The sequence below is a fragment of the Corapipo altera genome, unplaced genomic scaffold (genome assembly GCF_003945725.1).
Source record: "Corapipo altera isolate COAL_440 unplaced genomic scaffold, ASM394572v1 75, whole genome shotgun sequence".
Lineage (NCBI taxonomy): Eukaryota > Metazoa > Chordata > Aves > Passeriformes > Pipridae > Corapipo > Corapipo altera.
In genome coordinates, this window is record NW_020884887.1 from 2,568,241 (window position 1) to 2,580,055 (window position 11,815).

Below are 11,815 nucleotides of genomic sequence, written 5' to 3' on the forward strand. Positions count from 1 at the left end.
GGTGGCCTCATTTGTTCAACAGAGCTGTTGAAGTCAAGGTCAGGCACCCAGTGAAAAAGAACACGGGTGACATTTCAGGCTGGGGGACTGTTTTCTGGAAGGCAGTTTACAATAAACAGCATTAGTTTGTCCTGGTGAATAACTGAATACATGCTCCCACTGTTATGGGTTAGTGAAGATGACAGCTGGGAGTGGATGGGTGGCAGAGAGAGTATGAGAGCAAAAATAAACACAAGTTACATGTCTAGGCAGTATTAATAAGACCAATGTGGGAATACTGGCTTTGTGTCCACATTTAGGATTAATGTTAATTATATAAAAACTGGAAGAACTGAGAGACAATTAATGCAGGTTTTAGAAGGATAATTGTGTCTTCTCCCTAAAGTGAGAGTCCTAACAGAAAACAGGGAACCATGTTCTCTCTTCCTCTTGTTCTCTATTTAAAATGATCTTGGATTCCTTTAGATGTGGTGATAAAGCTTCAACAGAAGACAGGTTTGTTCCTTCCCTTTAATCTGGTGATAAGGGTAGTCTCCTGGGAGTGGGAGTCATGAGACTGAATATTCATGAGGCTGCACACAATAAACCAAACACCTCATTTCTTGGGTCAGGTCTCTTTAACTACCAGATTAGTAGGTAAATGGTGACCACAGGCTACACCTCCTCTCGCATGTTTTAAGTACATCAGCTCTGTTTAGTTCTTTAGAGGAAAGAATGTAAGTGCCTTCAAGAACAAGTACCAAGCACGAATCTCAAGTGAATATAAGTGTATTCCTTCAGATTTTAGTAAAATGCCTGAGGAATGGGACTGCAGCTGGATCCCTGCCCCTGCTGGCTCCCTCAGTTACTGCTCCATGCCTGAGATGCTGAACAGGCAGGGCTGTGATGCACAGCCCAGAGCCTGCATGACTTATCAGCTTCAGTCCCTCACATCTTTGGGGGCTCTCTCAGAATCACCTTGTCACTCACAGAACCTGCTGACACGAGAGCATCTTGTCCCCTTTCAGAAGGGCCACGGCTCTGTCTTCTCACACTTCTTTGAAAAATTGACCTTCAGTGTGATTTAAAAGGAGAGAAGAAAGGAGACAACAAGAAAGATTAGCAGTTTACTGGTAGTAACTGCTGGGTGCTTGTTCCCTTGCCTTTTAAGCACATTTGAACTTTCTGACCTGGAACTGCTGATTTTTCAATGTGTCCCTATATATCATTATTCCTCTATTTATATATAGTTGCTTCACCACACATTGTTACAGTTTGATCAAAACAGGCATAATTAAAGAGTTTCTGGAAGCTGATGCCATGTAACTGCCTTGCACAACGAAGGTGAGATTTTAGTACTGCAACTTATTACTGATAGGAACATTTTACCTATGGAATGTGCATTGTGGTGTTGCTTACACTCTAAATAGAAATGAAAATCTTTCTGAAAGTTACATTGCACCTCAAATGTAAGTTATGGGATTGCTGGAGTGGTTACTTGGGTGAAGTTCAGGTGAAGTTCACTGGCTGGCATCACACAGAGGATCCATCCTAGATGATAACCATAATTTTTTCCAAGCCTGTAAGTTTGAAATTGTGAAATGCAACAATACACCATAACAACATAGGACTCTTCAGAATAAAGAGAGAGCTTATCTTCCTGAACAATGCTTCTCAAATGCTTTAACATGTTGTAAAGAGGATTTTTTTAATTAATTGGTACAGTTTCCTACATTTATCATATACAGTGGAATATCATTAGTTGCACCTGATTTAGATGTCCTATTTTCATTCTTAATCCTATGTCTGCAATTGCATAGTAAGAAATACATTCTCTGAACAGTAGTCTGAATTATAAAAAAAATAGAAAAAAATACACATGGGAGTATCTGTCTGTTCCAAGGAAGTAACCAGTGGTTGTATGAGAGAAGGAGCCTTGTGTTATACAGTGAGCTATTAACAGAGGAGGAATAGCATGATGAACTGTTTTAACACACTAGAATAACCATCTTTCATAATTCAGTAAATGTGGTGTTTGTTTGATATTACAATAAGAGAGTTTGTGTCACCTCTTAAATATTACCAGGAGCTGTGTGTAATTTGTCAGACAAAAAAAAAAAAAAAAAAGAAAGGTGTTCAAATTCTATTAGCATTTCCAGGTAGTTTCCAGTCTCTTTAGCCTTTTTCTTTTTTTTTTTTTTTCCCTTCTCTTCTAGAACCAGCCCATCCACCTTGTAAGAATTATAGCCTGTCTTTGAGATGGCTCAAATGGAAGCACTGAGCAGGTAGAAAGCCACTTGCTATATGCTTGAACAGCTCTGAACAATTCAGTGTCATCAACAAGTTTGCAATTCTGGAAGAAGAAGAGGAGATAAAAAAAAAAGATGGAAAGTCCTTGTAGGTAATACCTGCTCAGTGGAAAATAAAGAAAAAGCAAAGACTTTTACAGGCACAGAACACTGTTGTACTTTAGAGGGATTGCTGCCTGCAAATGAGTGTGTTCAGTATGCACAGCCATCCCTAATGGAACCCCATCCCCACCAAGAACTCCTCAGAGTTCCACCTGTGTGCCATGCTGTGTGCCTGCAGTGTGTTCTGCACGCAGCAGGCTCTGGACTTACATACCTAACCTCCTTTTTCCCTATAGTGCCTTTCCTGGCCACAAATATTTCAAAGGAATTCTGAGGAACATGGCTCCCAACCAGTTGCTGAAGTGGACTAGTGCCATCTGTAAGCAAATGCTGAGTCTGTGTTCATCTGGCTGATCAAGAGGAGAATTCACTGGGCACTGAGAAGAATTCTTGTGTTTAAATTGTCCAGCTCTCAGGAAACAACACCTTATGGGGATTAAAATTAGGTGTCACTGTGGAAGAGTTGGTGGGATGCACTGCTTCCACAGTAGTTACTGTGCTAAGAGTGTTTGTGTGATAATCCTAAACCACTAACACAAGAGTAAAACTAAATACATTAATATCAGGGCAGTTCTTACTCTGTGAATCAAGACCCAGGTCTTTTACCTTCTTCTGGCCCACCCAGTTACTGGAGTCACACTGGTTTCTAATACACTTTTTAGATTCCAGTTTCCCCACGCTGAAATCTGTACTGTCACTACTGTTGTAACATAAATGGTAGATACAGTTGTTAACTAGTCCCTAGCTTGCTTTTGCAAACTCCTGTTACTGAGAGTAGTTGCAAACCATTGCAATGTTAGTTCTCTCAGCCATTTACGACTCTGACACCGCAGAGGATGAGCAATTTCACTTGTCCTCCTGCTGTAATTACTGAGAGTTTGTAACAATTACATTAAAGAAAAACTATTTGCTTTATGTAGTTGTCTGTATATGGAAATGCCATTGCATTTTTGGAGTGGGACAAATACTGAAGGTGATTATGATAAAAACCATGGAGGTCAGGGAGCATTCTGAATAGTAACATGAGTTCACTGACAAAGTGAACAAAGGGTAAAATCAACATTTATTTCCAATGCCAGAAGTGGTTTTTCTCAGCTCTGCATGAAGTGCTATTGGTGTGAATGAGTTACACCACAGACACACACTCTGCACAGGAGTGAACGGGCTGAGTTTGGGTAAATGGCACCACACAGAGACAGACAGTTCAAGTACCTAGGCTGGGTGAAAGGTGATTTGAACTGTTTTAGCTGCAATAAGTGGTAGAATAATGTATCTGGAAAAACTGAGAAAGAGAAAAGGAAACTAGCAAGGTATAAAGGATACAGTAGCCATTTTGCATAATATTGAAATCAGTCCAAGATTTGAAGTCTGACTCAAAAGCATTGTTAAGTTTGCAGTCTGATTCAGCAGTAAGGGTGTAAACTGGTACAGACAAATCACCTGCTGCAAGGTGCATGTAAAAATGCAAAGAATGATTGGGGAAACAATGATGAGAACAAAAAAAAAGTAAAAATAAAAAGGTCCAATATATAAAACAGGGCACGCAGTTCATGACAGTTTACCTTCTAAGTGATGCAGTTCTGTCCCTATATGAAATGTCAATGCAAACTTCACCAACAGTGTTTGTTCCTTTTAAGTAAGACCATTCTGGAGACTAGGGGAGCAGTTAGAGGAAGAGGAAAGCTGAATTTGTTACCTAAAAATACTTTTACAGATCAGTGAATCCTTCTAACTTCCATAGGCTCACTTGCAAATGTAAAATATAATAAAACATTATTTTTCGTTTTCTTAGTATAGAATAATTATCAAGAGAATGAGAAATATTAAACAATAATAAAATATGATGAAACTCTCCAGACTGGGATAACTTTTTTCCCAACAGGTAGCATAATTTCTTTGTTATTGCATAGCATATTTAATGAAATAATGAAATAGTAGAGATGGGTCTTAAATAAGCTATTACTTAATTTTATTTTTGCTTCAACCTTAATTTAGCCCCATCTTTCATGACTGATTTTTATGTTCTGTGCCTCCTTATACCCTCTTTTTTTTTAATGCAAAGTATTTCCTTGAAAAGAAGTTCCGTGCAAGCAAGCACACAAAAGTACTCACTTGCTTAATTTATCTTCTGACAAAACCCAACAACTCCATTCAGGATCAGGGCCCTATTTTTACTACTGACTAAAGAGAATGACACAGTCCTTTCTCTGTGAAGGTCATGGTTTAAGTGCCTGATTTCCTGAATGCTGTATGAAAGAAGGATGATGAACTTAGCTGTTATCAGCTACTTTGTGTGAAGAAAGGTGCGAGATAAAGAGGAACTTTTCATGCCTGATCTCCTTTCATTATCTGTTGTGTTAAACTGCAGTGAGCAGTCCCTGAGAAGCCCAAAATTTAATGCATTGGCTATAACAGCACCGGGCAATAGATTCATAAAGTGATATGGTACACACAGTTTACTTGCTGTAAATATGTATAATGCAAAGAAACACGTCCATTTATCACTTCTACCAGTAAGAACTCCTGCAGTGCAAAAAGAAATTAAGGCATCCATAGGAGAATGGGAAGCTTGAGCAGGAATTATGTTTTCAGGGGTGCATATCCTACTATGTCTGTTTTAAGGTTACAACAATAATGTGTAATAGCAATCACTAATGAAATGCCTGGATGCCTAAACACGTTTTTTCAAACTATAGATAAATAGAAAAGAATAAAACAAAACATAGTAACTGTAAGGTTTGCTATGTCTAGATGTTGTATAAAGTTGAAATTTAAAGTGCTGAAAGAGGGAAGAGAATGCAAGCAACCCAAGGAACAAGGTGAATGTTTACTCAACTAGAGTAGTTTAATGGATGTTTTCTTCTGTGTTGTTTTCTTACTTTTATCTGTATAAAATCTAAAAAAATCTGCCAGTGACATAAAATTTCCCTTTAGTTTTACTGTCACTTCATTGTCATTTTTCTGTATTTTCAAACAATTGTTTAGTTTGCCATGCTCATTAAAACATCATTTCTTTGCACCTAAAGGAACTTGTAAATGCTGGTTAACACACTATGACACCAAGGCTTATTAAGCAAGTTATTTTATCGTTCCCATTCTCTTCCAAAGACATGTAGGTATAACTTCAGTTATTTAAAATAATTGTCTGGGTGCTCTCACATTATTCAGTGTAAAATATGAGAATGGCAGAACTTTCACACTGATACACATTTGCAGAAATGACATCTGTGAAACTGTATTTATATGTTCTCTGCATTCTCCTGCCCTATTAGTGTTAGCAAGGTGTGAGGGATCCTTTGTACTATTCATGTCATAAGCTATTCCCAGGCTAATTTCTGATCTCAGGAAAAAAGGGATGTAAGCTGAGGCTGTCAGATCCTCAGTGAGAGCACATACATGGGATACAAAGGTACCTCAAAAAGAGAACTGAAAATTCTCTCACTGTCTCCTCAGGAATGTGAAACTTAGCTTACTCATACCAAGATTAATTTTTTTTTTTAATTATCACTATTGAATTAGTAAACTGAAATAGAAACTCTGAGATATAATATATTAAATTTAAAAACATGTATGAAATTAAATATATAAAATCAAAAGCCTTTTTTTTTTTTTTACATTGCTAATAAGATTCTGGAACTGGAATTCACTCATCATTGAGTTCACTGTACACCATTTATCATAAGAATGCTGCAGCCTCTCAGGTCTAATGACCTGCTTCACTTACAGAAAGTGTAAAAACTGACTTATCCAGCGTTCCAAATAAACATGTCTGTAAATATAATTAAGAATATATGTCTGCTATGCAAGGAGACATAGTTTGTACTAAATCACTAATGTGTTCGTATTCAAACTTCAACATGTCTAACAATGGACCATAAAAAACCTGGTGTCTGGCCATGACAGCGATTGCTACTCGTGACATAATTAAAGCTTGTCCCTCGCAATTAATCACCTCGACTGCCAACAAACAGTATATTTATCTTCATTAGCTTCCTCCATGGGAAGCTTTCCTTCATGCCAGGGAGCCAACACCATGTTTGGGTGCCGGAGGGGCCCAGGGATGAAGGTGAGCTCTGCCCTTCCACCCAACCCCTTGGGGACAAAGGCAGCCCCTTGGAAAGGGCTGGGATGGCATTGGCAGAGCGGCACAGCTGGGAGAAAACCATCCCCCAGGAATGGATGGAGTGAACCAGAGCACACCCAAGGCACCCTGTGTATGAAGAGTAACTCCAGCCACAGCAAAACAAAGTCTGTTTAAGACTATGATTTTGTATTTCCGGCTTCCTCATGTGTTTTAATTAAAGCCAAACAGAATTATGGACAGTACAAATTATTTTTCTCAAGTGAGAAACAAAAGAGAGGATGCCAAGCTAATTTATTTGCTTTTGTTTGCATCTCTTTTTCCATGATTATTTTAACAAATGAGTTTACTAGCAGGAATGTTTGGTAAAATAATGAAGCAAATATTGTTAAATATTGTGATTATTCATAGCAGAACCTATAAGTTATGTTTCTTCAATTGGAAAAGAGAAATGTGTTCTACGACCTACGTACCCATTCAAAAAAAGCTTGAATATTCAGAAAGCTCTGCTTATGAATGAATTACAGACAAAAAAATTATGCATAGATATTATTCAGCAAACAGTTTGAACATATACATCAGAAAAACTAGTTTGTTTGGAAAACTTGCAAACACATAATGGAGCAAAGAAATTATTCATTATGAATTATTTGCACAGCATCTGTCTTACTTTCTCATGTTAATTGCCTCTGCTAAACCACATTTTCACCCCCTCAGTATGTAAATTTAAATGATTTTGCATATTTTCTGAATACCCAGTAAATGCATGTTTCATTACCTTACTGCTTACATTTTTTCGTCACTCTAATTGCACGGGAGTTTATATAATTTTAAAAATTTGACCTACCAGCTTCCTGTAGATTGCAACCTCTTCCTCTGGATTCTGAATATTGCGTAAAAAAAAAAAAAAAAGAAATTAAACCCATGCATATTAACCTCGTAAGGTAAATGTTAATTCCCACTGTATTTATAAAAGCTAGGGTTTGGTTTTAATCACAATACCCTTACTGTAATTATTATAAATCTAGGACGTGACCCACAATCGATTTGATTTAACAGAGAGAATTTTACTGACTTTTGAGAGCCTACAGCAGCAGGGTGATGTATCACTGTATCCTTTCATGCTTCCTAAGAGGTACCATTCTTGTGTATAATTACTCTTTCTACAAATTCAAGCTTATACGTCAGGCAGTTTGATTTCCTTTAAAAATATATCTTATTTTCACTGAATTTGTGAATTTTTGGTTCTTTGACCACTGATTCATGTTGACTCTCTTAGAAACTCCACAAGAAGAAAATATGTACGTTGTCTCCTGTTTTTTCTTTGCAAGGACTTCATGCCACCAATAGAAATATTTGTCTTGTCAAAAGCTGTGCTGGTCTTGGAAACTAAATGCAAGTTTAACCCTTCAGAACTGTTAACAGAAACAACCCCTCCAGCCAAATCTGTCCCACTGGGTCACTGAGAAAGCCTCAGGATGGGCTCACCATTATCAGCACACACACTCTGTTAGAGATCTGCAGAAAGAACTCCTGTTACAGCTCTTTGAGAAGTACAAAAATACACTTTTCTAATGGCATAAACCCTTCTGTTTAGGATTGCATCTTCACTGTACCACAAAATACACAACCCCTGAAATTATTTGCTTTTTTCTACTTTATACTGAGGTTACAAAGCACTGTGTTAACTTGAGTAGCACAAATGGGTAAAAACATACTTATTCATTTATTTGTGCTGTGGGCAGAAACCTGGCTGAATGTTTACAGCAAGTGTTTTGTAATAGCCATTAGTACATTGCCAAGGCACAGGAGGCAGATGTTATTGCCTGCACAGCTCTACTAAAAACTCAGGTTTTCTAGCATCTTAATGGATTACAACAGGGGAAAAGAAATCAGGATATAGTGTTATGATACAGTACTTTTTGCATTAATATGAAACTTAATTGACTCATCCTCTACAGATATTTGTGGGTCATAACAGAATTTCTGTCATGAGAAGTTCCCCACCACATCACAGGGACCCCAATACTATTTTTGCTGCTGATCCATCCACCCTTCTGTTCCCTAATGCACCGGGCCTGGCTCTCAGATGACTTCTGAAATGAACAGCACCAAAAAATTTTGGGCCTAATCTTCAGCAACTCATTTTTTTGCAATATACCTTTAGGCTACTAAACACATCTATAGGTTTCTCCTCTCTACAGGGTGTGTTGTCCTGTGTGCTTTAGCAGTTCAGTGAGCTGAGCTGATTCAAATGAGCCTTGAAATGTTAAATACAACTTGTAATATCAAAGGTTCTCATATCAAATAATTTTCTTCCTGTGGATCCTAGGGAGATTAAGAACTCGTGCAGCGATTGAAATGTCCACTACTTACATCAAATATCTCAGCACTGGCTGTACCAATACCTGTTCATTGAAGAAATGGCTGGAAAATACAATTGCAGCACTTCTGACTTTATTTGTAAATCAGGCATAAGGAGCATACTATTAGGTCCATGTGGCAATGAGTGAATGCTAAATGTTGATTAATTGTGTCCCAGTGTGACAGAAGCCTTCATGTACAGCCTTGGGATGATGCTTTCTTTGCAGCTGGTGTAGAAATTAATTTTTGGGCGAGACAGTAAACTAAATGCAGTATGGCTGCACTTCGAATTTTCCTTCAGTCTGCTTATCTCAAAGCCCAGAGAAAGAAGTTATCCCTTCTTTATTGTTTCTCTGGTTTTGCTTTCATATCTTGCAGCAGTGGCTGTTTATGGCTTGCTTGCCTTCCTTTAATTCTGAGCTGAATTAAGATGAAGCATGGTTGGAACAGTCCAAAATGCCAGCACCCAGAACACTCCTGTGTGTTCAGAATTGAAGAATAGGAACTGTCAAGACATTGGCTGCTGCTTTCCCATCCTTTGCTTTGCAAATGCAGAAGAGATACTCAGAGAAGAGTTCTCTTTATCCTTGATATCTTGGATCTCGTCTGTTTATCAGAACAGCCCTTGTGCACTTGCTGGTGTACAAGGACAACCCTCCCTGTGCTCAGAGTCTGAGCTGGATCTCCTGTCCTAATTCTGGCACATTCCTACTGACACACATTTCTGGACTATAATTAACTTTAATTATCATATCTTAAAGCAAGAATATGTCTTCTATGGTCTTCTTGATAGTCTTATAAAAAATAAATAGTTTGAAAGGTAATTAGTAAGTAATTCAGCGTGAAAATAGGGAGTTTGTGTTTTCCAGGACTAGCATTCTAATTGTAAATTCAGTCACACAGAGGATCAAATGGTTCTGGAAAATTCTGAGAATAATAAATGGGCAGACCTCAATATTGCCAACAATTAAAAGAATTATATTAGCATATAGAAAAGAGCCCCACATTTATTTCAGGATCCTGGTTTCAGGAGAAAATGTGGAGTCTTGATACCACTGTGGAACAACTGTTAACTGCATAATGACAATCTCAGGATACAGAAAGAAGTAGGGAGTACTCTAATGGAAAGCATATTGTCATTTTCCTTGCATTAAAAGTCAAAGGCAATTAAAACATAATTTAATTAGAGAATATCTTATCAGCTGTAAAAAGTAAAATTGATTGATACGCATTGTAGGGATAACTTGGCTGCTGCTATTTGTAAAGTGATGCTGAGGCTGACAAATTAGTCACTTGGTTTACTTATTTGATAATTTCATGTATTTTTATATTTTCTTTCACCAGTGAAAGCATTTAATTAGCTAATGTTTAATTGCTCATTGTTTGGAAATGGAAAATGTTATAACTGCATTGTGATTTGAAGAGTTGTTGGCATTGAGATTAAGCATCATGCATGACTATATCCTGCTCCCTCATTACTAAAAATATTTATCTGATAATAGGATCTTTCCTATGGTTCTTTTTGTCTGCATTACTGCCCAATAAGATGTTTTAGTCTCCAGATTAAACATCACATGTAGCTGGAAACAGGTCAGTGTAGCTCAGAGCAGCTACAAATCAGTGAGCAATCTCCTCACTTGGAAGAATCCGTGTCACTTAACCTAGGGCTGACTTTGGCCCTGCAAGGGATAACCAGTCAGGAGTGATGGACACTGACAAAACAGCAAACCTATTTCTGATTTGAAAAAGCCACACCAAAAAAAGAGGATAACCATTTTTTTTTTTTTAAATCCCTCCTACGTTGATTAAACCAGAAATCATTACTTCAGTAAAAAGTTGAAAGGTGGCTTTGGTTAATAAATATTAACAAAGTATCCAGGTATCTGTTCTTCTCTGTTAATTTTATTCTTTAGAAGTGAGTTGATGACTTATGACTTATTATGATGGTTTCATAATTTTTTTGGCTACTCCTAATATTTCTGTTCTACTGAGAGAATATCAGCAGACTAATGTCTACATGGATTCCAAATGAATGCATTATTTCCCTCAGAATGAACACTTCTAAAAGGAAATCATGGGACACTTTCAAAGGACTGGTAAATAAATCACTTAATAAATTATTTCAATTAAAATTATCTGCAACACTTGACCAAAATTAGATACTGGTGCTTTAGGGTTAGAACACCTGAACTTTGTTTTTATTCCCTCTGTCCATAGAACTTCTACACCAGTTTTAGAGATTCACTGGGTAAAGAGAGAGAGAATAAACTTCTGCTAGACTAAAATAATGTCTTTGAGGATTTTTTTTAAGGTTTCATGTGGGTTTTTTACAAACAAAAACCATTCTTCTTGGGTCTATCAAAATCTTTTTGGACTGTGGCAGCTGTGGTTTTTCCCTGTCAGGAAAATCTATATAAAGGCAATTCTATGAAGCCTGGTTTTCTGTGTGGTCTAACTTTTTTCAAAGTGGAGACACATAACAATTGAATATGATAAATAAGGTAATTTCTGTTTTGCTCAAAGAAAGGAGAGCAGTGTACATGTGCACCTTTTTGTACTGGAATCAATTTAAGAGGATAGTTTTTCATATTAAGTAGCTTATGAATAAGAATAGTCTCATTTAGAAGCCAGAAAATATACAGAATTCTGTTTAAATATTCTAACAGTCTGAGAAGGGGAAAAAATTTGAAGAAGTAACTCTGTAGGCCTCTGACTTCACTGTGAGACATTTGAGCTAAAAAAAAACCAAGTAATTAAAAAACAAGATAACAACCTATTAGTTGTTTCTCAGATTGTTGGAGACAGCCGCCCTCAGGGATCTAAGATGTTATAAAATGCAATATATATCATAATAATGCAAATGATTCTGCGTGAAGTGGTGTCTAGCACTCGGTTGAAACATATTATTTCATTTGAAAAGTCACACAAAAAGCTGTAAAAAACCCATCAACATGGTGCATAAGTGCACTACTGGAAATGT